Raw genomic sequence first — 26,160 nt, 5'->3', positions numbered from 1 at the left:
GCCACCACATACCAGGTAAAAAAGCTATGTCAAAACCCACCTCAAAGTGAGGTGGGATAGCTACTAAGTAATGGTTGACACCAGCGTAGAGTCCCGATAAGCTGTTATAAGAATTAGCCATCACAAAACTGCTGACTTAAGGCTTTTTGTCGAAATGAGTAATATGCTATCAATTGTCCTGATAGACCCTGCCCCATACAGTCCCTTGGGGGTAACGTAGCTAAGGAAGTTACCTTATATGACCATAAACAGTCACTCAGCACACCAATGAATTAGTCAGATAAGTTGAGTGAATATGTATAACTCCTGTCTCATATTTCTTATCCATTTAAAGCCAAGCCACGTTGATATTAAGTTTCTTTGAGAAGTTAAAATTAAGAATTAAAGATTACATTTCTTAGACCATCTAGTTCTCGACATGTATTTTGTTATAAGTTGCACCACACCCACCCCTTTATTTGAATCATCGCTTACAACAGAGAGAAGGTTATTGAAAATCAGAGGGCTGTGTTTGTGCTTTTATCGTTAACATAGTTTAAATTAAATCGTAACAGTACACATTTCAAAAGCAGCGGGTAGGTGCCACGGAGGTAGTCTTGTAAGAACATTACCGATTAAATAACAGTGAATGTGAAACTGAATGTAAGTGAACTGTACTCCTGATAAAGCATTTTACGGATCCGCCCTTTGTTACGCAGGCACAAAAGTTCCTGACGATAATGTCACACTTTATAGGGCGTTGCCTTCATTTTGCTGATGCGTTAACATCTGTTCACATGCAGCCTGTGCAGAGAATGTTGATTGTAATACTGATTCATGGATGGGTAATTGGGACATGGCTTCTAATGATTTTCTTGCCACGTATGCTGTTTCGAAAGCTGAATAAAACTGTTAAAAACATGGTGTGCGTCAGTATGAAAACCCATTTGGATGGCAAATTCACCTTTGGTGCAACATTTGCAAGAGTAGTCAAAGGTTTCTAAGTGCATAAATCACATTATGGTGTAAAATCAGTTTTAGGTGCAAAATCAGTTTTAGGTGTAAAATCACCCTTATTGCATATTCAAGATTGTGGGATCATACTAAAGTGCAAAATCACCCTCTGTTCTACATCAAGAGTGCAGAACACTTAATACCCAACCTTGAGACTGACATAGTTCTCTGGCCTGTTCCAAAATATGACTGACAATTTCTTCAAGCAATGCTGACCGAGGAAGGCTGACGCAAAAACACCATTGTATGGCTGGAAGTACCTAATGCAAAGCCCCTACCTGTGTATATTTTAGTGCTGTTGATATGAACTCCTAGAAACAGTTAAAGCTGTCTTTGGCAGAATTAATAAGATTATTGAAGAGAGAAATGGCAATTCACCACAAAGTATTTGCTCAGTCATGTTTTCTTTTAGTTGCTAATTTGGTTCACCTAATTTGGTAGGACGGCGTTAGCTAAGTTAGTTTCCAGTGGTTATCATATGTTTTTGGGTCTGCTACTCCAAGGCGGGTAGAATAGTAGGCCTCGAGCCAATCATTGCAATATATTAGATTTGAAAACCAACCTTTTATCGTAGGTACTCTATTTCTCCCTATGCAGAAGCCCCTCTTCTTTTGGTCGGCAATAAGGCATTTGAAGTGAGTTGTCACCCAATCTACAGACTCTGATACATGTATCCAAGGAGGGCCACTTTTAGAGATGGTGTTATGCTATTTTCAAGAATATGTGACGTTATAACGTGATCATTTAGATTGCGGTACATTACATCGCAGTCATTACAACGCAAGTTGTTACAGCGACTTGCGGTAGAGGCGCTGGACTTAGGAATAGAATGATTTACTATTCTAACTCCACTGTGTGTAACAGTAGGGAAGGTGTTGGAATAATAAATCATACTATTCCTTAGTGTAGAACGCCGTCCAGTGCAAGTCATTGTAACAACTTGCGTTTTAATGACCACAATGTAAATGTATCGCGGCGTAACGACCGCGTTGTAAAGGTCGTTCGCTTAATTTCAATCACAGTGGAGAGACATTCAAAAACACCTTTCAATACAAATCAGCCAGCTGAAGGCAATTCCATTCTGGATCTAAAAATTCAGCATATGGAGCCATGCAACATGAACTTTGCATTATATGATTGGCTAAACTTACAGTATTTAAGGTGCGTTCTTTATGTTTGGTGTAGGAACTTGAAGTGAATTAGCCACAGCCTACCATTTGCAGACAGTGCTCTTATCTGGTTGCTAATGCATACCATTACATCTAATGTGTCCTCTTACTACAGCTTTTTTTGTCTGTATTGGATGACACCCAAAATTTCTATTATCCAGCTGTCCCATACTGAGCCTATGTCTAAAGATCAATAGCATATTTGTTTTCCACATTATCTTATCATAGCCATTCATATGAGGTTAGACACCAGGATGCATATAACTCCTCAGTGTTCCCATCCTCATGATCTATCAAAACTACTCTCAAATACCAAAGCCACACAGCCCAGAAGAATAACCTGAAAACCTTTCACAGAGATAAATTCTGTAGACTCGCTGCATTGAAAGTGACCTACTTTTTTCACTAAGGATATATACCCCAAAACCCCTGACTGAAGACCTAAGCATTTTTGTCCTAGACTTAAACAATACAAAATCCCTTATGGGAACAAAACTTTCCATCTCAAGTTACCATAATCGCAAAAATGTGAGCTGCACATCGCACTACTAACTCACTCTGATCCGACTCCCTATTATTACCCAAACAGTAAATGAAGCCATGCATCTTACTGCCAATATAAATCAAGGCAGTCAAAGCTACTCCTACATTGAAACAGTCCACACTACTGTAAGAGATTAAAAAAAAGAAACTCCTGGTAGTCGATCTAGCCTCCATCAGCCAATGGTCCAGTCCAGCTACACCAATACGGAAGTATACACACTGGCACTCCACAGTAGGTCTCAACTGCACAGATGCATGATTCACATGAGAGGTGGAATTACAAAACAACCATAAAGCACAAATATTTCATTCACTCCCAAAATACACTACTTGATACCAAACTAAAGTGGATCACCTGCATGAAATGATATAGAATCTACAAACCACACTATGGCTCCCTCTCCTCCCAGGCAACGCATCCTTAACCCCCTGCACCTGTTACAACTCACTCACCAAACTTATCCTAGCATGGATGGGTTGTTGAATAACAAGGCTGCCTAATCATGTTTCAACCTCTTGCTTCTTTCCTCCACCATGAGACACTGCCTGCTACTTTATCACACTCCCTGACCATTTATCACACTCTTCCAGGTTCTTTTTCATCCATGTTTGCTCTCCATGTCACTGTTTGTCTGTCTTTCTCTTCCTCCTCCTTTCCTTATATTTATCTCTCTAATGCTCTGGATGAAACTCTGATGAGGAAAAATAAGTTCAGACCATAAAAATTAGTCCTGATGGGCTTCACGCACAAAGACCAGCTCAAGTTCAGCACTTCCAAAACTCGAACCAAAATCGGTGCTTGGGAGCACACCTGCACGCAAATATTTATAGTGCAAAGGACACACCCAAATACTCTGATCACAGATTTAACAACACACTCTCTTCCCAGAGGAGCAAGACATTCTAAAAACAATCGAATTTAAATCTGCCCGATTAATCTCAGGAGAATCACCCCATTTTAGCTCTGTAAACCATCTCCACAAAGCACATCAAAGCTGCTCTCCTGAACCATAGGTCTGCAATATCTAATGTAACTTCCATATCTGCCCTGATACAAGGTGTTCACCTTGATTCATTTGCAGTCACAGAAAGATGTTTTTTTTGCTCATCCTTCATAACCCTATATTACCACTGGGAGACACCAACTGCTGCCTAATAAAATGAAAACAATGTTTGAGGATGCCTTTATCTACATAGACTTCCTCAAATGCAACTCAGAGAACCGGTCCTCATTCCAGTGCATCACCATGGAGATTACAGACACAAAATCTAAAACACTGACCCTGAACATCTTGTACCACCTACCAGAGAGCAAAAAGGGTTTTATTGGTAGTGTCGTTTATTATAGCACTGATCAACTCACCTCCACGCGTGATCAGATTTGACTGGAAGATTTCAACTTTCACTGAGAAAAAGGCGACAACACCACAACACCCACTCATTGGACAACAACCTGTAACAACATTACAGCACCCATAGTTGCAATTAGGGCTCAAACCTGAAGCTGATTTTCATTAAGAAACATCACGTACAAATCTCAAACCCTCTCAAATTGATTGATCAGACTTCTTCACTACTGTCAAAACTCTGACCATAACGCACAGTCGTCTCCATGCCAAACCGTATACAGAAATGGCAAATTCTAGAGACATTGATTATAAGCACTTTCAAAGTCAACAAGTCTAGCTTTAATGCCTGCATACAAAACTATGCACAAATCAGCAGATCATTAGTGCAGCCTATGTGCAACTTCTCTCTTTCTGTACCTGCTACAGCTGTGTTTTGGATTTGTTTCTCAAACTTGTTGTGGCTATTTTTGTTATATTCCTTAACCGCTTCAGTGCCCATGACGAGATGGTCTCGTCATGGAGCGCGGTTGCGCTGTGCCCATGACGAGACTATCTCGTCATGAACCCCGCCCGCTAATGCAACGGCCGGCACAGGGCGGGGAAAGGGCGTGGCACTGAAGGGGTTAAGCATGCAGTGTTGACAAGGGAGACTTGTGTAATAGAAACAGGGTAGAGGAGGCATAGAAAGAGGCAGTTTGCAGAGAGATATGGCACAAATAATCTATGTGCATCTGTGCATGGCTCTGTTTGCAATGCATGTCATAGTACATTATATCGGGCCCGCTTGGATTTGCCAATGTATGTTGTTTTATGATGCTGCAGTAGCCGCTGTTTACCGGAGTGATTTACAATTTCTGCTTTTGCTTTCTCGCACGTCACTTTTCTCTGCACTTCTGATTCAGTTTGGATCTGGCAATTATTGTGCTTTTTATGTCATCTGAATAAACCATTATCAGTGCATGCGAAAGACTATAAATCAGTGTCATTGTATACAGCGTTGCAAGACGAGATGTGCTTTCAGAAGAGTGAGTGTGGATCACAGATACCTTCATTATATCCTGACCATCCTATCTGTCTTCCGGTCACATCCATCAGGTGTATGATTTTATCATCATTTTATGTTTTGCTACACTCAAGAAGGTTGGATTGTGTTAAATGCTAATCATATTTAGCTGAAATGATTTAGACATATTACTTTAAAACACATCTTTGATTAGAGCTCCCATTTTATGTCTTTCCTGTAAGGCAATGCAGCTTGTTGTTGCCTCATGTTTGACCTCTCCCTGTGTCTCTCTCTTTCTCTCTCTCTCTCTCTCTATCATACACACACACACACGCCTCCTTTTGCTCTGAGATGCCCATGACAAATTGATGATATTAAAGGGCCAAGTTTCCCTCCTCATTTAAGCAAGACTTCATGTATAATGAGAACTTTTGTTATTATAAAATAGCTTTTTAAGGTTATTGACAAAACCCTGAAACTAATACTACAATTCATTAAAAATAAATATGCACTCATCAATTACAGAATAGTAAAATATACTACAAATATTTACACACCATGATTTAAAAAAATGCATCATTAATGTAAACATTCATGGATGCAGATATTTGGAACTATTTCATTATTTCTGATGCAGCGTACAATTTTTAGATCATTATAGGGAGAACATTCTTCTCTTTCAAATCTCATATTTGTAGAAAAACAGTAGATTGTTTATGGCATTTATAAAACACAAAACTGTAACCCCTGCTGGGGTGTCCTAGTGCTGAAATCTACAATAATACATTCCATGACAAACCTGGAACCCTCAGATTAAGCCTTGAGTAAAACCAAGTACTCAAGGCTTTTCTAAACTGCACATAACTATGCTAGTCTACTTAGTAAGTCATGTTCATTGTTTTCCCATTAATCCCATCCACCACGCAGTACACTCCAAGTGGCGTGGCAAACTTTACCACAAGAACAACACAAGTATCCTATACATTTCACAATTTGGACCCCTGAAAACGTATCAACTGGTGATGAAGAAACACTCAACATTGTAAATAAACGAGAAATGGCCATCATTGGCTCAGCATACCAGGAAGGCAGAAAAGCTCAAGTTGCTTTTTAGAAACCAAAAACAGACTTTCTTATTTTAGCAACATTGGCTGATAAATGTATTTGTGGGCATAAACAGATACGCTGCTGCTTAGTCCTCCTCCTTTGGGAAGCCTTGGTAAGGTAAAACCAGTGCTCTACATAGTATTTTTCAACCACAGCTTCATACTAGTTTTAAGTGATTTATAAGTAGATGTGCTAGATAGGGGACTACTCAGATGTATTTTTCAGCCATCTTTATCACCAGTAGAAAATCTACCCTAGAACTTTATATATGTCTTCAGATAGCTCTGAGTGCAATTGGGAGGAAGATCTTCCAAGGGATACATATATCAATTTGTATTGTCTCTTCTTTCATGTACTCCTACACATTTGCAGTTGATGGACAACCACAACCAAGGAAGCATCTCAGAGCCTGGTAGAACAAAATCCACTTTTAAGTTATAGTTTAAGATGTTAAGACAGTGTTAAACAAGAACAGGCGCGTCTCGTGACTTTTCATGATCCAGGACTATGCTATCTATCTAGAGACTTATGCAGAATCTGTCTTCTCCATCAAATTTAATACCAGGCTAAAAGGTTCGACCCACCTCTCTAAACGTTTGCTAGCCCAGTCATTTCTCTCAAAAATCCAAGCGTAATTCTCTCTGTGAAGAGTCTCTGCTGCTGCCTTGCCATGAACCCTAGTTTGTCTTGCTGAATTAACCTTCTAACGTTTCCTGATTGACTAGGATCAGGCTAACTTCTTCACTAGAAGAAGTACGAGCATCTCTCAGCCTTTTTTCACTTTTCTCCTATTACTTTGAATGGTGTCCTTCGTGAATCTTAACAATAACCTCCTAAACCAATGTTTCCCAAATTGGTGTTCGCAAGCCATTTTTTGTAGGTTGTAGAAGACCAAGTAATAAATAACAATGCCTTTAAATTCTGTGTTTATCTTGTCACATTTGCTGAGCTTCAAAGACAGACATCAAATATCAGGCTATGTTCCCTGACAAATTGCTGCTTCTTTTTTAACATGGGTATTAGTGTTTACAAACTCCTCTTACTTTCCAGTACAAGAAAGAAAAGTTAAGGGAATTATGTGGCAATCTTTCTGGGTAACAGTAAGTATGAAAGGAAAGGCTGTAGGATGTCATTTTCTGTAACTCACAACGAAACGTAAATGCCTGTGAACAATCAGCAGTTAAGAAAGCAAAAATTAAGGACATTTTTTATCATTCTGAAACATGTAATGGAAGCATAGATTTTATTAGGATCAAAACAAATCAAGACACTTTAAATGATGATCCGCAAATTATAAATACTCATTGAAATCCGATTTACACACATTGTCATTTGTGTGCAATATAGTTTATCAGTAAAACGGTATGTTTGTGCCAATTTAGTGGCCATTTCAATATAAAGGTGCCGATTCCGATCCGGGTAAAAATTTTTGCGTATGACTCGTATCCGTATATTTTCACGTACGAATCGTACAAGTACCGTACAAACTGCGAAGTACGAATCGTACGTGAAAAATACATACGAATTGCGTATGAGAGGGAGCCGTAAATTTTTACGTCCGAATAGCGTCGGGAAAAGTGTCCGATAGGGAGCCGGACATTTTTACGTGCAAATCGTAAAACAGAAGTCCGAGCGCGCAAGTACGATCCGTCCCGCCCGTCCGAATACACAACCGCATGTAAAAGGCCCCGTACGGAGCAAACGCTGTAGCACACATGTACACGGGTGCACTTGTGCCCGGATACAAGTCGTACAGCCCCCCCCCTCACCCTGCACATGTCAGCACCGTACCCCCGTATGTCAGCACCGTACCCCCCCTCCGTACCGTACCCCAACACCGTAGCACAGCCCCGCACGTGTACGCCCCGTACGCCAGGACCGTACCCCCACCCTGTGTATGTACGCGCCATACCCCCACCCCGTGTATGTACGCACCGTACCCCCACCTCTGTGTATGTACGTGCCGGAAAAGCTAAGTACGCCGCGAGGCACGAGGAAAAGAGGGCCCGGTACGCGCCGTACCCCCACCCCGTGTATGTACGCGCCGTACCCCCACCCCGTGTATGTACGCGCCGTACCCCCACTCCCGTGTATGTACGCGCCGTACCCCCACCCCGCATAGCGCTGGGGGTACAGCGCGTACATACACAGGGTGGGGGTACAGCGCGTACATACAAGGGGGTGGAGGTACGGCGCGTACATACACAGGGTGGGGGTACGGCACGAACATACATGGGGGTGGGGGTACGGCGCGTACCGGGCCCTCTTTTCCTCGTGCCTCGCGGCGTACTTAGCTTTTCCGGCACTTTTTGGCTCCCGTAAAAATATAGCCGTGCGGAGTGCTATGGGTACGAATCGTACTTGCTGGTCCGTAAAACGCTGCCTGACTCCGTGCGGACGTCGCGTACACGCTGTCCAGGATCGGAATTGTATGTATTTTTTAGCCGCACGGTGTTTTTTACGATTCGTACGGAAAAGGTATTTCTGTACGAATCGTACTTGCTGGTTTGTACGGTGGAATTCCCGGGTACGAGTCGTACGGAGAAAACGCTCCGTACGGCCATTTGTACCCGGGTTTTACAGGATCGGAATCGGCACCAAAATGTGCTGTCTGCAAAAGAGAGTGCGATGCTTTAGGTACATAAAAAAATCACCGGACGTGTTCCATCAATTAACTGAATTTCGCGTTTATTTCAGGACCCGCCTTTAAGGGTCCCAACTTTATCAAGTTCTATTAAAAAAATATTTTAAAAAGTACCTTTATATTTTTGTAAACTGCAAGATCATTCTCTCCTGACCAGAAGAAAATGCATACAATTGAAATCAGTATTTAAGTATGAATTAAAGATAAACACGACTGAAACAGTGCAAACCCGTGGTGCGAAAAATGATTTATTTTCCATGTGGTTTTATGATGCTACAGCTTGAAAGATTGAATTTAGTCTTTATGTGATCGCTTTCTCTCGTTTCGCTGTTTCCTGCATTTGGCGGTACAGTCTTGATTTGACAATTATATTACTTTCTGTGTTAGTTCAATACATCATTATCAGTGCGTGGAGAGATTATACATCAAGATCATCGAGTACGGGGTTGCACGTGCTTTCAGCATAGGTGTGGGAGTGTGTTTATGTGTGCAAGTTTAGCAGATATACCTTCAGTTTAGCCTGTCAATCGTATGTTCTCTGGTCTCTCATACATTTCATTGATTTTCATTCTTTGTGAGTTTTGCTGCTCTTCAGAAGGTTGATTCTGTTAAATGCTAAAGAGATATAGCAGGAATGAGTTAGACATTTTACTATAAACACATTTCTAGATACAGACATTTTAAATGGTCTTACAATGTGACACCACAGCTGTGAACTATCGGAGCCCCATGACAACTTGATGACCAGACTAGTGTCATTTAACAACTAACTCCAGTAACTCACTATGACAGCACTGAAGAGCCATGCACTCATATGGTCTCCTAGCAGCCTATTAAATGACCATGAGGCAACACTGTACACTGAAACTACATAAAGAATGTCCAGTCATGAGGCTGCTGCTGGAAGAGGTAGCTCTGGACTATCTTCCTGCTCACTCTATCTGCCTGCTCAGGTCTTCCTTTTCAGAAAGTGGATTCCAGCTTCCAGGGGTCCAGAAGCATTATCTGACTGAAGCATCTAGGTAATTTATTTGTGACAACCTGGGAATATGATCCACAAGTTTCTTGTTGATGCTACACTACACAGAAGAATAACACCACTGCTATTTACGAGGGTTCTCCTTTGGTCATCCTTAGTCCTGATAAGCCATATGATATATACTCCATGGCAGAGTCACAGTGTTTTACTTTGTCACTCTTTGTCTTGCATGAAGTCAATTGCAACTTTCTACATTTCTAGACCAGTACTTGCAACCACGACTGCACTGGGAACAGCAACCAGCTCTGGCAAATTGCTGCTCACCGCCTCGGCTGCAGGCGGGGGGAAGCACTGCCTTCTGCTTTTGATACAGGGGGCTGATATTGCAGCACTGCTGAAAAACCGGGCTCCAGTAACAAAACCGGCTCGCAGCCCTGCAGCCCACCGGGGAAACGCCTGGTGCCTGCTACGGCCAGTCCGGCCCTGCTTCCAGCCTCTCACGTAGAATAAGAAATAAAGCTAAGATAATGCAGAGGTGACAACTGATAAGAATGAGGAGATAGATTCTCCAAACTCTTAGTAAATGCTTGCTGTGGCCCAACTCTCACAATTGCTGAACAGTCACCATGCCAAGGCCCTCATTATTTTCAGAAGAGTGTTCCCGTTCTTGATGGCCCTATTTCCCAGTTGTCACTTGTACAATACTTTTCCTTTTTGGTCTGGCCTATAAGATAAATAAATTTGGCTATACTATTTTCAAAAATGTCCTACATAGTATACATGCGTAGAGGGGCTTTTGGTTTGGCTTCATTCATTGGTCTGTTAGATTGTAATTCACATTTTACTTCCACCCACTACAACATACTGCATGGGGTAATAATTTTGATGATAATTTATTCTTGTCTGCTTTGCATATAATTATAATAATATGCTTGGTACAACTGAAGGGGTTGTTATTTGCATAGCATTTATTTAAAGTTGTGTTATTTAATTACCATCACTAGTAAGGCAGCCCACATCCGTGAATGTTTTTGAAATCTAAAACTTCTGTTGTGAGCATATGGCAGCCCGTTTAGGTGGCTACCTGTTTTTATTGTCATTTTATTTTGTGGCATTTGTTTGTATTAAAAGGAAAAAAGTTGTACCTGCAAATGACCGACCAGTTGGCTTTGGAAATTCATGTTTTGTTCTGGCACTAGTCAAGATCTTTTGATTTTACTAAAAATTATAAGTAGGGCTCCCGGTTTTATGGTATTTATTTTTTTGTCATTGCCCTCTGTATTTATCCATATATATTTTTTGTCAACTTTATCTGTATTTATCCATATTTATTTTGGGTTTTGTGAAAAAAGTAAAGCTGTAAATAGTATATTTCCACATTTTATTTAACCAATAAATATGTAGTCATGCTTAAATGCCTGCCAGGTTTCAGTGATATGAACACCCACAGAATATAAATCAATGCAAAATATGCACATTTCAGTATCAGCCTTGTGCATAGCTACTGCTGTTTAAGTCTCTTTGCTAAAACTCCTTTCTTTTTAACCCCCATTACCTATCAATCCACACAGTTATTGGCCTGGCAAAGTGTATTTAGAATCACTCAAAAAGCACCCAATTTCCATTTTTATCCACATTTAGAAATAAATACAGACAAGAAAATAAATGGTTTCCGTCTGTATTTATCTGTAAAAATCAGTAAAAACGGAAAACAGGGAGCCTTAATTATAAGTATAATACACTTGTGGGGGCTTGCAACCAGCAACCTTCGTCTATTGACCTCTTATTGTCATTTACCTTTTTGTTCCATCCACAGAATAGGGCAATGGGTTAACCCACTTCAGCCATTGGCAATCTTCACTGTAAGTGATGGCATTCTGCCCTTTCCACACAAAAAGCAGTTCCCTTCAGTGCCAGGGACTACTATGCTAAAATGTGATTTGTGAGATCCCAAAATATTTTTTATTTTAGCCAGTTTCTTTAGATGGTCAAGGGCCACGCAACATTCCCAACAGTTAACTTTTTCAATAGCGAAACAAAACAAAATATCATTAACAAAGCCCAAGTCTTGCAGCTAACGCAAACTTATTTGCTTTGCCAATGCTTGTTTTTGAAGACGTTACTCAAGGAGAGTGAAGCATTGATAATATACTATGATGGATAATGATAGCAAAGCTATGTATGTTAATTCAGATTACCATAGCACTAGCTGGGCAGCCTGGTTTGTTATGTGAATAACAACTGGTTTACTTGCAAGTTAAGCGATTTAGTTTATCAGTATTCAGCCAGTATATTTGTGGGAGCTTTCAAATTCAGGCCTATCCTAGGTACCTGTGTTTCAATCACTGATGGATTCAAGAGAAGCGCAGCTAGCGACTTGATTGATATTATCTTCTCTTTCCTATGGAACATACTCTGCTGCTTAATGTCATTTTCTAACATGCCCTCAATTTTATGGAAATTGATTACAACTCAGTAAGTGGTTCCATGTTATGTTATGCAGACTTGTGGAGCACAATGTCACCTGGTACTGAATAGGTGTGCGTCTAGCCACACATAGGACCTAGTGGGACTACTTGAAAGACAGCTCTTCAGCTTCTTGAGGTATTCAGAAAATTTAGCAGCACGTCGTTCCACGCTATAGTTGTAATGTAGGATGAGGCTAGACCACTGGATCTGGTTTTCCATACGCGAAGGATTTGTGCAAGTAAGAGTCAGGATGAGTGGAGGTATATGGAAAGTTTGTGAAAGAAGATGCTATTGTTGAGTTATGCTGGGCCAGTGTTTTGTAGTGTCAAGAAAGTGTGGGTGAGGAGTTTGAATTGTGCTAAAGTGTTTAATGGGGAGCCAGTGTAGCTCCTTCAGGTGTGGTGTGGTGTGATGTGTGTGGCATGGGAGGCTGAGAGTGATTCTGAATGGTCGGTAGCCTTCATGAGTGTTTTTTTGTTGATCCTGGAACTGAGGATGTTCCTGTACTCTAGCTTCCATGGGAGCAGGGAGGAACTCGTGACGGTTTTCCTGGTGCTGATTATGAGCCATTTGATGATCTATCAAAGGAGCTTCAGGGTATGTAAGCATGAGGGTGACAACATTGACGTGCGCAGTGAGCAAAGTTTGCAGTTGATAATTATCCCCAGATTCTTGGCATGGGAGTGTGTCGGTTCTAGCTCTGTTGGCCACCAGATGGAGTCCCACGGTTCTAGAAGGTGATCACTTGCTGCTGTTGTTTAGCCAATATTTTGGAAAGAGTGAGAGAGCAAAGAATATCGGGCCTTGGCGTAGTTCGCGGAGTTTTGCTATGCGGAACACCGCAAAGTTACAAAAAAACTCCGCGAAGTTCCATGAGTGGCGGAGTGCAGTGCGAAATGCAGTGTGTGCTGGTATTCCTGCCGCTTGGGTAGAAATTGTACCGGAGCGCAGCTCGCGCACGCGAACTTACTATTTGCGATTGCGAATTTACCATTCGCGATCGTGAACAGGGAAAAAACTCCGCTGCACATTGCAAAGCGGAGTTTTCTGCACTCCGCGAGCTACGCGAAGGGCAGAGTGCAGAAAACTCCACGAACTGAGAAAAGTTCACCGCCCAGACCTAAAGAATATGCATTCCCTAGTCATGTACTGTTTAACTACCACAGATCTATGATGATTGACCTCAAACGAGTCCAGTGATAGTGAGCAATATTTAGATACATAAAATTGTTAATGTTTAAAATATAATCTTGCTAATAGTCACTACATGTGCATGTGCTGTGAATGATCTTCATTAATATTAATCACATTAGTTGTCTCACAAGCCAGCCATCTATTCAATTAAAGGCCCCCCCTTGACAATATGGTGGACCTTTTGCCATTGATGGGCAGTTACATGGAATGGGACTCTCCTCCCCCCACTTGAGTGGTGCCCCCCTCAGTTGGACCCCTCCCCTGCAGATCTTTCTTTGACCGCTTACCGACGTTGCATTGCTGGAGTATTCCCTACCCCTTCCCTCTAGCTCTTGGTTCCTTCTTTTCTTTTTTGGGTGGGTCTGTTGGCTTCCAGCCCCTGGTCCAATCACTGTTTGGTAGGGCCCGCTTGAGCCTAGTGTGGCACTCCGTCACAGACGTTGGTCACTGATCTACAAGGGCGAGTTAGCATTTCCTATCGGGCCAACTCACGTACCCACATCCTGGTGAATGCAGATACAGGGCCCCCTCTATTTCCTGGTTTGTCTACAGCCCGGCGTCCCCTGACCCCTTTCCTTGCTAAAGCTCCTTACATCTAGTCTCTGTGGCTGCCCTTTGCTTGGTCTTTTGCATTAGCTCCCAGGGTGGAGACAGATGCTATTGTACTGCAAATATATGCTTTAAGCTTGTTTATGTATACTGACACCGAGATCAAACCTTGTACTCATTTTTTCTTGTACTGTACTGTTTGTTGAAATCCTAATAAACAGATTCTGAGTAAAAAAAAAATAGACAAAAAGACAGATGACAAACGAATACAGGTTAGCTTGTGTCAAGCAGCACAGCAAATAATCAAGAGTCAATTGTCATGTTAACCAACCGTAGATGTTGCCCAAATTTGCCAGTTGGAGCATGTAGGGCTAAAATGCATGCGTATTTTAAAGTTTTTTTATAATTTTCCCTCAAAACAAACTAATGGAGTAAATGTGGGAATTCCTTGAAACTATGTTACAACACGCAAACTCATTGTTGACTTTACTAATTTCCTAAAGTCATGCTTCTGGTTGCTAGTGTTGAAAGCAAAGCCCTGCTTTCCTACGAAATGCAGGAAATGTGCAAATGTGCAAATGTACTGCCTTACATCAAATGGCTTCTAGGCCTACTAGAGCCATGAAGCGTAGGAAGCATGTTGAGGCTAAAGCGCACTTCAAATAATTTGAAAAACATCTACATTGGATTATAAATATCTATCTATCAAACTTGAGAAGTACAGTGTCAGGGGATCATTAACGTTACAGCGATAGGAATGCGAGATTATACTTTCACAGTGTCGTCAAAGAAAGAATTTCAATTACATCACATACTCTAATTGATTGAGAGATTGTCTATGGATTCGCATAAGCACTTTGTATTTTCTTTGAACTCACTCAACTATGTATTTATCAAGTCTATGCGATCTTTATTGTAACACAATTGTTACTCACATTAACATCATTATTATCTTTAGTATTTATTCATATTGCATTAGTGAGGATGGAAAATTATTATTTAAAAGCAAATATTTATCTCATGAACATCATTATCATTGCTCAGATTTATATTAGATTAATGTTCATATTGACCTTGTGATGATGGAAAAATGTGGAGATGGAGAGAACCAGGGGAATTACTGCCTTGGCTCTATGAACATTTCTGGCCTAGAAGTGATGATATTCTATTTCCCCAGTGCTGCTGTCTGTTCTGGTATTTAACCCACTGGGTGATCTCAAAGTCTTCCTGATGAGTGAAGTAATCTTTTGTTCTATAGTGCTTCCTATCGTTTTGTACAGATAACCTGTTAGCAATACAGAATTAGGCTTCATTTTCTGAAATACTTAAGAGAGTAGCAGTGACAAGATGAAATAATAAATAGTTGTGCAGAGATGCACCTTGTTAGCAGCTAATATGCACTTTAAAATAGTAGAATTTTGTTGATTGGATGTCACCTAAATAAGTGACGAAGTCGAAGCATCTGTACTTTTGAGGAATCTACTCTTCCACATATGCATCTTTAACACAATCTTACATCTGAGAAACAGGGCACATCCTGTATTAACCTTATCAGCCTATATTTTCTGGTGTGAAGGATAATATGATTATACCCTACCTATGTGGCCTTACAGTTTCCTTTCTGTTTTATCCCTAGGATCATCTTCCTATTTTTTCTAAGTCAGTGACTTGGTATCGCTGAATGGCAGAGCCAGAACGACAACAATGACATCAAGATGGCAGGGCAGCTGATACCTCACACCATGGCTCCTTTGTGCATCTGTGGAGGTATTGTTAACACAAATTCTACCAACATCATGGAATCAATGCAACACCAGGATGCCTTGCTATTCAGGGATAAGTTTCATGTTGTGCATTTGTGGTTCAGACCAGGCCTAATGTTTGGAGTGCTGACCAGTGAAACGTCCCCTCAGAGTGGATACAGGGACGAAAAACATGTCTTAAATTGTTGTTCCAGAATAATGATTGAAAGGATATGAAGGTTACAATATTTCACATTTTCACCATTATCATATCTTCCAAAATCTGATGTGCCTTAATGTTTAGAATTTCTTTTAGACTGCTCCACACAATAGTGTAGGTGCAAAACACATTCACATAGAACACAAAAATCCTTTTAAGATTGAAAGGTAAACTTAAAATAAATCGTTAAGCTGCATTTATGTTCAAAAAGCCATGTAACAGACCGTGCATTATATTAAGGACCTATTCAAGTGAATGCTGCCCTACGAGGTTGCACGTCTGCTCATCGAAAAATCCAATCTGTGGTATCCTGTGAAATCTTTTCATTTTCTTCTTCTTAGTACCCTTGATCTGTCTGTGACATGGGCATACTGTTATTTTATCCTTCAGGTGCAGAGCTATAAAAGCAGGTTCAGGCCAATAAAGCAGCATTTTTTTAAATAAATTATTTCATAGTCCGCTTTGTAAGTGATGGGTTTGTAAAAGATACAAGTGGATTTAAAATATTTTCAAACCCTGACTATCAGATGAACGTCAGGAACACATTTCGTGTAGTTGACGTCTCCAACGGATAGCTTCTTCAACCTTCTGGGGAGCAGCACGCAACAATGGTGTGTCAAAAGAAGTGGTCAGAAACATCTGACCCATAAGATAACATTCCGTCACATATGTGCTGGTAAAGTGACTGAAACATACATGAGGACTACATTTCACATAGTATACAAGCCCATCTCGTTCAGCGCACACTATTAGTCGACCTTTTAGAGGCTAATATCAGGAAGTGGAGGACTATATTACACTCCTTACAGATGAAGAGCCGGTGTGCCTTCCCTATATATACAAGCCTCAGAGGAACAATTGTGATGCCAGGTGAGCACGATCACCAGGGAAGAGCCTTTTTTTACATTGAAAACACCCTCAATACAATTTTGACTGGTGTGTTCCCTCCTTCCCACTGTCCTGATGAAGACCCGCCAACAAGGTTATAATTGACCTTCCATCTACTTGGGTCGAATGGTCGACAACTCCATTCTTACAAGCCTATATTGATTATAAAATCGACAGAAGAACAATGATGACCCTAACAATGTCCCAATAGATAATGGATGGAATTCACTGGTTCTAAAAGTAAAGGTGTCAGACAGGCATGGGCGCTACATAAATTGCTGTTTCAATTCTCCTTAATAATGGTATCTCTTTTTACTTCTTTTTCACTTATGCACGAGCACGAGCACTTTTTCCAAGCACGTATATTCTGCACAATGAAGTATACATGTATATAATTTCAATACAATTTTGAAATAATTGCAAATGACTTTGCTGTTTGTGTGTTGTATTGTTGTCATGCTCTTCCCTTGACTCATGAGTGACGCATGGATGGTGATTTCCCCTCTCCTGTGGATTGGGGTGTATGCCTACTGGTATAGAGTTACGATAGGCTAATTCTATTACCAAATCTAGAAAGGTTCTCTTAGGGCCAAATTCTTTCTGTACCACATCCCATTTAATAAGCAATGATTAAAAGTATTTGGAAGAATGCTCAGTGGCAAATTGTGTAAAGTACAATGTATGTCACTGACAGTTGTTGAAACCTTTACATTATATAATTAACAATTTAGAGCAAGTGGGGAGTTTATTTTTAACAATAATGGCAATCTTAGACCTTTATAAGACACTGGGCTGGAAAAAGACTGGTCAGAATTTGAACTATTTCAAGAACGCTTTAAGAGGGAGTTGATGGCTCCCTCATAGATATTTGGGAAATGGTAACACATAGTAAATATTTAGGGCATTGGTATAGTAGTTTGGATTTTAATGCCAATTTAGAAGAAGACTGGGAGATTCTAAAGAAACATTTGAGAAAACTAGTTGCAAATAGAAATTCAAAAACATATTATGCCTCTAGTGTTTAAAATATCAGCGAGTTGTTGGTTCTCCCTAAGAATTGTCTGGTACATCTTGATACACATGTTATATTTGTCTAGTAACAATATTATGGTCTATTATGATTGATCTAAATATGACAGAAGATAAATGCTATGTTACAGTGGCCTGGAATTGTCCCCAAGTATTTTGTGGGAGGTTCTATGTAAAATTTAGTATTTCATAGCATTAGCGAGACAGTAATAATGTTAATGCATATGAAGATCTAAAAATATTTTACAACCTTTGCAATTTCCCATAATACCTTAGTCATCTCTTTGTATTGCATGTTTCCAAAATGATTGATCCGTGCTCTGCAAAATGCACTCTGCCCCCAATTCATATTTTTCAAATTCAAAATTGGCCTCTTACAGCATCCTCTGGCAGGCATGGGTAAAGCTGCACAGCATTCACTTGGTAGAAAAACATTACTGCTTGAGAGTTCCACAATTGACCCAGATGCCACCGGCATGGTGACTGCACTTTCATTCTTAACTTACAATTGGCAAGTTATAAAACTGTTAATATTCCCAGTTGTCAGCCTGAAAGCCTGGCAGGAAACTAGTTCCACAGTAGAAGGAGCTGTACTAAGAGAACCAGTGTAATCCATTTAAATACATTGTATATGGGGTAGTCTCTTTAGCATGCTTCGTTCTGTAACAGAGATAATACATCGAGAAGGTTGAAAACAAAAATTAAAGGAGGGAAACAAACTTCACACCTGTAATTTCACATTATCCTACTTAACAATTAGAGTTCCTTGAAGGGCGCATTCTATACGTGTCTTTTAAATGCACCAGCTAGCACTTTTCATTTTTCCATAATTGTCCAGTTAGTCCATTTTAAATGCTTGCGAAATGACAATAGTGCCCTTGCCAATTTCATAATGCTCAGTTAGCCCACCTCATGGGCAATTATTAATAAACGTTGCACGCTTTTACAGCTCTAAACAACAGTCAAACAATCAAACTTTGCTCCCAGTATGACCACATCTCAAATGCTCAATTTAAAAGAATGCATGTAGGCTCCATGAATCTGCTGTCTGAGTCCCAGCTCCCTGGTTAAAGGACTGTAACTATGGTCTTAGTTTTATGGAACATTTCATTTTATTGAAAACGGTAATGCACAGTAGACAGCTATTCACCTACACCCATCGGCCGGCAGCGTGAGGAGAGTATAGCATATTTGACACAGCTATTTGCCTACAACCTGAAGGCGTTTGACAGGTAATTTCAAAACAGTAATAAAATAAACAAACTTTCCCTTCCACCCCCACCCATCGCTCCTCCGCACAAATTATATAATGCTCCAGTCATGTGTCTGGGACCTGAGGTAGGGAAAAAGAATGGAAAAGGTATAGGGGTGTTAGAACTTTAGGTGACATCCTGACTCTAGTGGGGGGAACAAGCACAGGAGGCGCAAGTAAGTTGGGCATGTAAGCTCCTGAAATTTTAATAATTCCGAATAAAGGGTGCCCAGAGGGTTGGATATGGATGTATGTGGATACATCGCGCACGATTCCATCGCGTGCTTTAACCACGCGGTCAATACATCGCGAAATCAAACACATCGCCATGTTTTATATCGCACGCTTGTGTCGGTCTTGGAGTCGTTCCATGCCCAGAATGTACCAAAGCTTATGCAGCTATGAAACATGTTTAGGAATTTTCTCCGTCCCCCATAGTGACAGAATTACTTGCTGTGCCGCCCCTAGAGCCAAGGCCATTTGTCTTCCCTGAGATGAGCGCAACGGGTAGGTCAAGGGGTTGTGACGGCCTAGAATAGTGTATGCGAATGGTCTTGCTAGTATGTATGGTACCTATTTCTACCCTTTCTACCCATACATTTTACTCCAAACTCTGCCTGTGAAATGACAACTGACAAGACTGGTGCATCATGGTAGGAATAATGCCAGGAGAGCAGAGGCATTCTGTATTTGCCTTACTCCCTCTCATTCTCTTCCCAAGATGCTGTTTTAATCAGCAGCCAAGTATGCCTCCTCGTTGTGACTCCTATGGTGCTTCACCAGGAAGGTAACAGTTCCCATCCAGATATGACTATCTATGACTGTGCGGCAGTAGTGCAGGGGGAATCCAAGAGGAAAGCCACCTTTTCCATCGTCTTCACAAATAATTAAATGACTGCCTAGCATAAAACTGACAAAATAATCATGCATGTTTGGACCATATATGGAGCAACATTTTGGGTGCTCTGAGCTGGAAAAAAGCACAAAGAACACAAGTGGTGCGACCACCACAGCTGCTCGAGTTATGTTAGTTTGTGTTGTTCCTGTGCGCTCTTGCTAACTTTTCACCACAAATGGTGCAGCAAACCCCACCCACAAAATTGCATAATAGCATCATTATAAGATTTTCTGGTACTAAATGTACTGTCAAATTACGCGGATCCTTTGCCAAGGCCTAATAAGGTACTTTATTTTCATTGACCAATCTAAACCCCCAACCCATGTGCCCCATACCCACAGACCATAAGACTCAGGTCTGCCAGCAGACGACTTTTAACCATCTGTTCAACCAGATACATGAGATTTTAGGGGCCAAACTCTTCAATTCTAGAGCTCCACCTTGTGAAACTCACTGCCAGATCCACTCACTCCTAATAAAACCTACACTAGATCCTGATGACCTCTCCGAGTACTGGCCCATCACTCACATATTATTTATCAGCAAGAGCATTGAAAAGGAAGTCTATGTTGAACTTGATAGATACTGATGTACCATGGAGACCTCTACCTTTCACATCATAGATGACGCCCTCTTGACTAGAGATGAAGATGGCACCTGCCTCCTGATATTGCTGGACCTCTCAGCTGCCTTTGACAGAGCCTACCATCCCCCTCTCAAATGATACTTGGAGTCCCTAACGGGATTCACCAGCAATGTCAATCACTGGTTCTCCTCCTACCTTTCCAATCAACACCAATTTGTTCACAAGGACACTTCCAGTCCCAAAGATCCCTATCACCTGTGATGTTCCTCAAGGTTCCATACTAAATCCTGTTATCTTTAGCCTTGACATAGATCCACTTGTTGCTCTACTCACAGATGACTTTCAGCAAGATTCACAAATATACTGATGATATACAACTCTACTTGAAAGTCTCCTCTACTTCAGGCACCCAACGCCACATGGTCTACCTGTATATCATTCAGACCTGGATACCCAGCGTCTATCTGAAGCTCAACCTGAAGACCTGTTATTTGCCAAGAACAGCACACCAGATGCAGTACAAACCTGGCTCATCCAGGGCATGAGAAATTGTACATTTGTAAAAAGATAAGTGCTGGCGACCTTCTCAGGAAGTCACTGTAGCCTGCACCATCCATTGCCCCTGCCAGCGCTGCCAATAGCATTACCAACACAACTAATAATCATTGGACTCTTACAGGTGTGTTAAATCAGACAATTCCTATCAGCTGTAAGAATAATGGCATAGGTGACAGGTATTATTCGTGTTTTAATGTATCTTGGATTATAAAGCATTGTTGTTGGGCTCATTCAAAAATTAATAGACATTGCAATCATTACTGCTAATTTTAAGATTTAAGTGCCACTGCCAAGCACTGGAAACCATAATTTCAAATTAAGCACTGCATCGCGCCCATCCTGATGGAATTTCATTGACTCCCACTGGCCCACACCTTTTTCAAAATCAGCTGCATCATGACCTGCACTCCTGCTTATCTTGCAGACAAGCTCACCATCTCTGGTAGTTCTCAGAAAACCTGCAGCCAGGACACCATCAGGCTGCAGATTCAGAAGTGTAAAATAGAAGAAAACTATACACCCGGAATTGGGCACAACATCCGCATATCTATCAAGACCTCCCCATTGCCACACTAATTTAGGAAAGAGTTGAAAGTGTCTTTTAATCTCTCAATCCATTAACTTAATTACTCAATCATTGTAACTTTCACATACTCTTCATCATGAAGCTGACGCATGATGGATAGTGCTCGGCTGAGGCTCGGTCCAGTGCCCTGGGTTTCCACCTTCTTAGTCGGCCATATGTATAGGTAGCCCCTTCCAGTAGCCATGTTGCTAGACTCTGAGACGACACTTAAGTCCTGAATTGGAATGCTGATTAATGCTGACCAGGAGTCGAGGTCGCAGACCATGCTGGAGAAGAAGAGATCATTTCACAAGAATTCCAAGGAGCAATCAGGTGAGCACTGGAGGTGCAGAGTAATCCAGAAGGAAGAAGGATAGGATGAGAACTGACAAAACCCCAGTAGAGAACTGCCATTCAATATGAAGCACCTGAACAAGACAAGAGGTCTGCATGAAGCATTGCGGCTCATGGAGTGAACCAATTTCCATCCTTATATAGGCCAAAGGAACCGGAAAATACCTAAGAGTCTATATTGGATTGGGAAAAAAGGCTATAGACTTCAATACTGTGATGGACAGCTTGAATTAGGTAAAATATTGTTCCTCAGAAATCCTCATAAGGTAATCTTGGGAGATAGAAAGGACTTTGAGTGTGAAGGTGCCAATTGCATCTCCTGATAGATTCCCCCTCCCCGCATGGAGAGAAAAAATAGCATAGGGAACAACATCGGCTGGCTGGCCACCCGAAAGTATGTACATTGAGAGCGCAGCAGCCCACCAGCTCTCTCACAAATCTCGCAATTCTCCATGCACCCTGTGTCCCGCCCGAGTGAGATAGCTTTGAAGACTGACATGGGGCGGGATGCCGGCAGCAGTGCAATACTTCTGTTGACTTGTGTATAATTTTTTTATAACATTGATTTGACTTTCTCTCTTCCTTCATAGTGGGGCTAAGAGTTGAACATTTCTCATCTTTTTAAATTTAGTTTTGTCACCTCATCATGGTTAACTATATACACATTTTATATTATGTGTATATTTTAGTGCAGTTACAAAGGCAAGGACATATTTATTGAAATACTAAACTATACTGTTTGTTGTCTATCGTAGAAAGAAAGGAAATATTTATCAGTATGGATGTATGAAAAACATGCTCAGCTTTGTGAAACATATTCTGGCTGTAGAGATAAGAGATTGTTTTAGGTTGCTGTCTGCATGGTACAGCTAACATTACACCTTAATTGCAATTTGAATGCATATGTTTTTATGTCATGCGTGAAAAGGATACAAATGGAAAACAAACACTGGCAAAACCAATAGGCCTGGTGTTGGTCTCCAGCCTTTTGTTTTGACAATTTTGTTTTTTCAGTCATAGTTTTTGCAAAACGTTATTGTTGGGGAAGCTGTTGGTCCCTCATCAAGCTAAAAAAAACATTGACCAAAGGCAAAGATGTTTTATTGGTCTCCAAAAAGTATTCCCTGGCACTGAAGGGAGCTACTTTGTGTGTGGATGTGCTCCTTATGAAAGGACGGCATGGCATAAATCACACGGAAACCAGCCATTGACTGAAATGGGCTGAGCTATTGTCCTATGATGCATGGTGGAGTGTGAGAAAGAAAAATGTGAATGACACAACCACAGATTAATGGATGAAGTATGGCTGAAAACCCCTGTAAGAAACTGTTATATGCATAATGTTAGTAAAGTCTAAAGCTCATGGCTAACACCAGACCTAAAAAGCCAATTGGTCTATTACGGGCTGCCAGCCTCCTGGCATTGCTAATGCTTTTTTGTAATGTTTTTGTACATTTTTATTACCTCTAGGGAGGGTCTGAAATTTACTTAAATAGAGAGGCTTGAAAAGATAAACAGAGATGTTTGCAAAACTAGAGACAATTGTATTGACAAGTAGATAGAGTTATCTGACAGACAGACAGACAGATAGATAGATAGATAGATAGATAGATAGATAGATAGATAGATAGATAGATAGACAGACAGACAGACAGACAGACAGAGAATTGGAAGAAACTGCAAAACTTCAATTACTAATATAATATTTAAATGTCTATAGAAGCACTACTTACAAGAGCACTGAAAGCCAAGTAGAAACCCAAACAAGCAAGATTAAATTGGTTTACAAGTATAACTGTAGTCCTCAATAAAAAAAATATATCAGCATGACACACGGCAGTGAATTTATAAATGCACTTTATCAGGTGCATACTGAAAAGAGATACGATGTGGAATAGCAGCAGTTAGATAAACAAAGGCCACCCAAAAGGAATTTACTACTGCATTAGCAGGAGACAAGAACTGATAAAGCTGTAATGTGCCATGTGCTCAGAATCAAAGAACGTAAGTGCCCCTGCTGAGACTCGAACCCGGTTCCCCAGCTCCGAGGTCGACCGCTGTAGCCGTTGGGTCACATTTCTACATGCAAAGGCAACACTAAATTAATAAAGTTTAAAAAAAACACTGGCACTGAAGAGAACTAATGTGTGTGCTGATGGGCTCCTTGTGCGAGAGCAAATTGCAGTCACTCCAAATGATGCTAACCAGTGGCTTAAGTAGGCTGACCCACTGCCCCATTTGTGATGTGTGGTGTCACCAGGGAAAAAGAGATCATGTGACAAATCTCAGCCTCACAGAAGTCACAGAATCATGCACCTTCATCTGTAATCTTTCTGCACCTGTCATACAGACACAGACAAGGAACAATTACCTGTGAAGTCCCCGGTGCTACTGCACCTTCTACATCATTCATAGCTATGTCGCTGCATGCAGCTTTCATTTGGAATCCCGTGAACTTGCTTGTTTGCACACTGCTGAGTCTTAACTTCTCTTGTTTGCACAATTTCTGCTTTCTAAGATGTTTTTCTTCTGCACACATTAGGTTTACTCCTTTGTATGTGTTTTTGGGCATTGGCATTGTCTTTGTCTTTCAATGTGATGGCACTTTTGCATATCTAATACTGTTCTTTGCCAGGGTTCTGATACCTGCTCAAATAGTTCACCCTATTTAGGAATTGTGCATAGATTCTGTATCCTTATACTTTTATTCTTGAAGCATTAATGTCCACATTATGTTTACCTGATAAAATGTGCTTCATCAAGTGTTCTATTGCCTCTCCTGCTTTAGAAGTATTGTATACACACTTTAGGCTATAATTCTTCTTGAGTTGTCCACTTTTCAACGGATCGGTTTTACCAACCCTTTTCTCTTGTAATTCTGTACACACAAACAGCCATGTAGGTGTTAATACAATTAATAAAAGTAACACAAATTATCCTTAGCACTATTTTACAGCCTATAAAATCAGGTAGTGGAATTAATTTCTTTGTGTCACTTATTCCCTCAGCCCTTAGTGCATCTGTTGGCTCTAAAATCCTAGATAGCAGGTACAATACCTTGATCCACCCATAGGTAAAATGACTCTTCAAGATTTGTATCATCGACCTCTTTAGTAGTAATGACTTTTAGTCATAGGATCTGTGAGACTTCCTGCCCCCTCCTGCAAAAAAATAGCCAAATGTTAAAAAGTAAGCATACTTTTTATGTAAACAATTTGTATTGAATCTTAAGCAGGGAGGATAGAAATATATATATTTTTTTTTTGAAACCGTTTATTGCAATCTCAAGAATATACAGGTATGGGCCTACAACCTTCCGGCCGGCCGCTAGAATGACAGGAGCATATGACATACATACAAAAACACTTGGCGTTGCAGAGGAGCAAAATCAGGAGGTATCAGCGTCGTGGGCCACATCACTCCGACCCCACAATACGGTTTCATTTTACACAAACAACACAAAAACCACACCCGCAAGGCAACCTGCAATCGACAGTAACAGCACGTGCTCCCCAAATGGGGGACCCCAGCCATCCACAGGAGTCTAAAGAGGGGAAGGGGAACAGATCGAGGACTGGGGGAATTCCGTGCTCGGGGCTAGGAAAGGAGTAAGCTAAGGGGACGGGGCTGGTGAGACCGCAGGCAGCAGTGGTGGCGCGCAGATACCCCCGCAGTAGGCGTTCCAGGGGCCCCATACTTTCACCCATGCCCCAGGCTTACCCCTCGCCACATACACCACCTTTTCTCGGAACATGCACCAATCCATGTGTTCTTTCCAGGCCGACAACGCCGGGGGCCTCTGGGATCCCCACAGTTGGGCAATGTCACGCTTAGCTATCATATATCCCAGAGTCACCCATCGCGTCTGCGGAACCGAGTAGTCAGTTGGTTCCCACACATTCAGCAGGCATCTCCTCGCTTCAGGCAGCAGCGCGACATGCGTAACCACTCGCAGGACCTCATGCACACCACGCCAGAATCGCTCCACCTTCGGGCATTCCCACAAAATATGCAAAAAAGTCGCCAAAGCACCACACCCACGCTTACACAACCCATCCTCAGCATAGCC

The 26,160-nt window shown here is 41.2% G+C and overlaps 1 protein-coding gene across 1 annotated transcript in view; it reads left to right on the top strand.

Moving 5' to 3' along the window:
• OTUD7A (OTU deubiquitinase 7A) overlaps positions 1 to 26,160 on the top strand; it is a 1,294,251-nt gene that overhangs the window by 236,284 nt on the left and 1,031,807 nt on the right. The window contains exon 2 of the mRNA XM_085643760.1: positions 15,636 to 15,766. The gene's annotated coding sequence lies outside the window, so the exon portion shown is untranslated. The remainder of the gene's footprint in view (positions 1 to 15,635; positions 15,767 to 26,160) is intronic.

The sequence above is a fragment of the Triturus cristatus genome, chromosome 3_1 (genome assembly GCF_964204655.1).
Source record: "Triturus cristatus chromosome 3_1, aTriCri1.1, whole genome shotgun sequence".
In the NCBI taxonomy this organism is placed as follows: Eukaryota; Metazoa; Chordata; class Amphibia; order Caudata; family Salamandridae; genus Triturus; species Triturus cristatus.
This window is presented reverse-complemented; position numbering and strand designations above follow the sequence as displayed.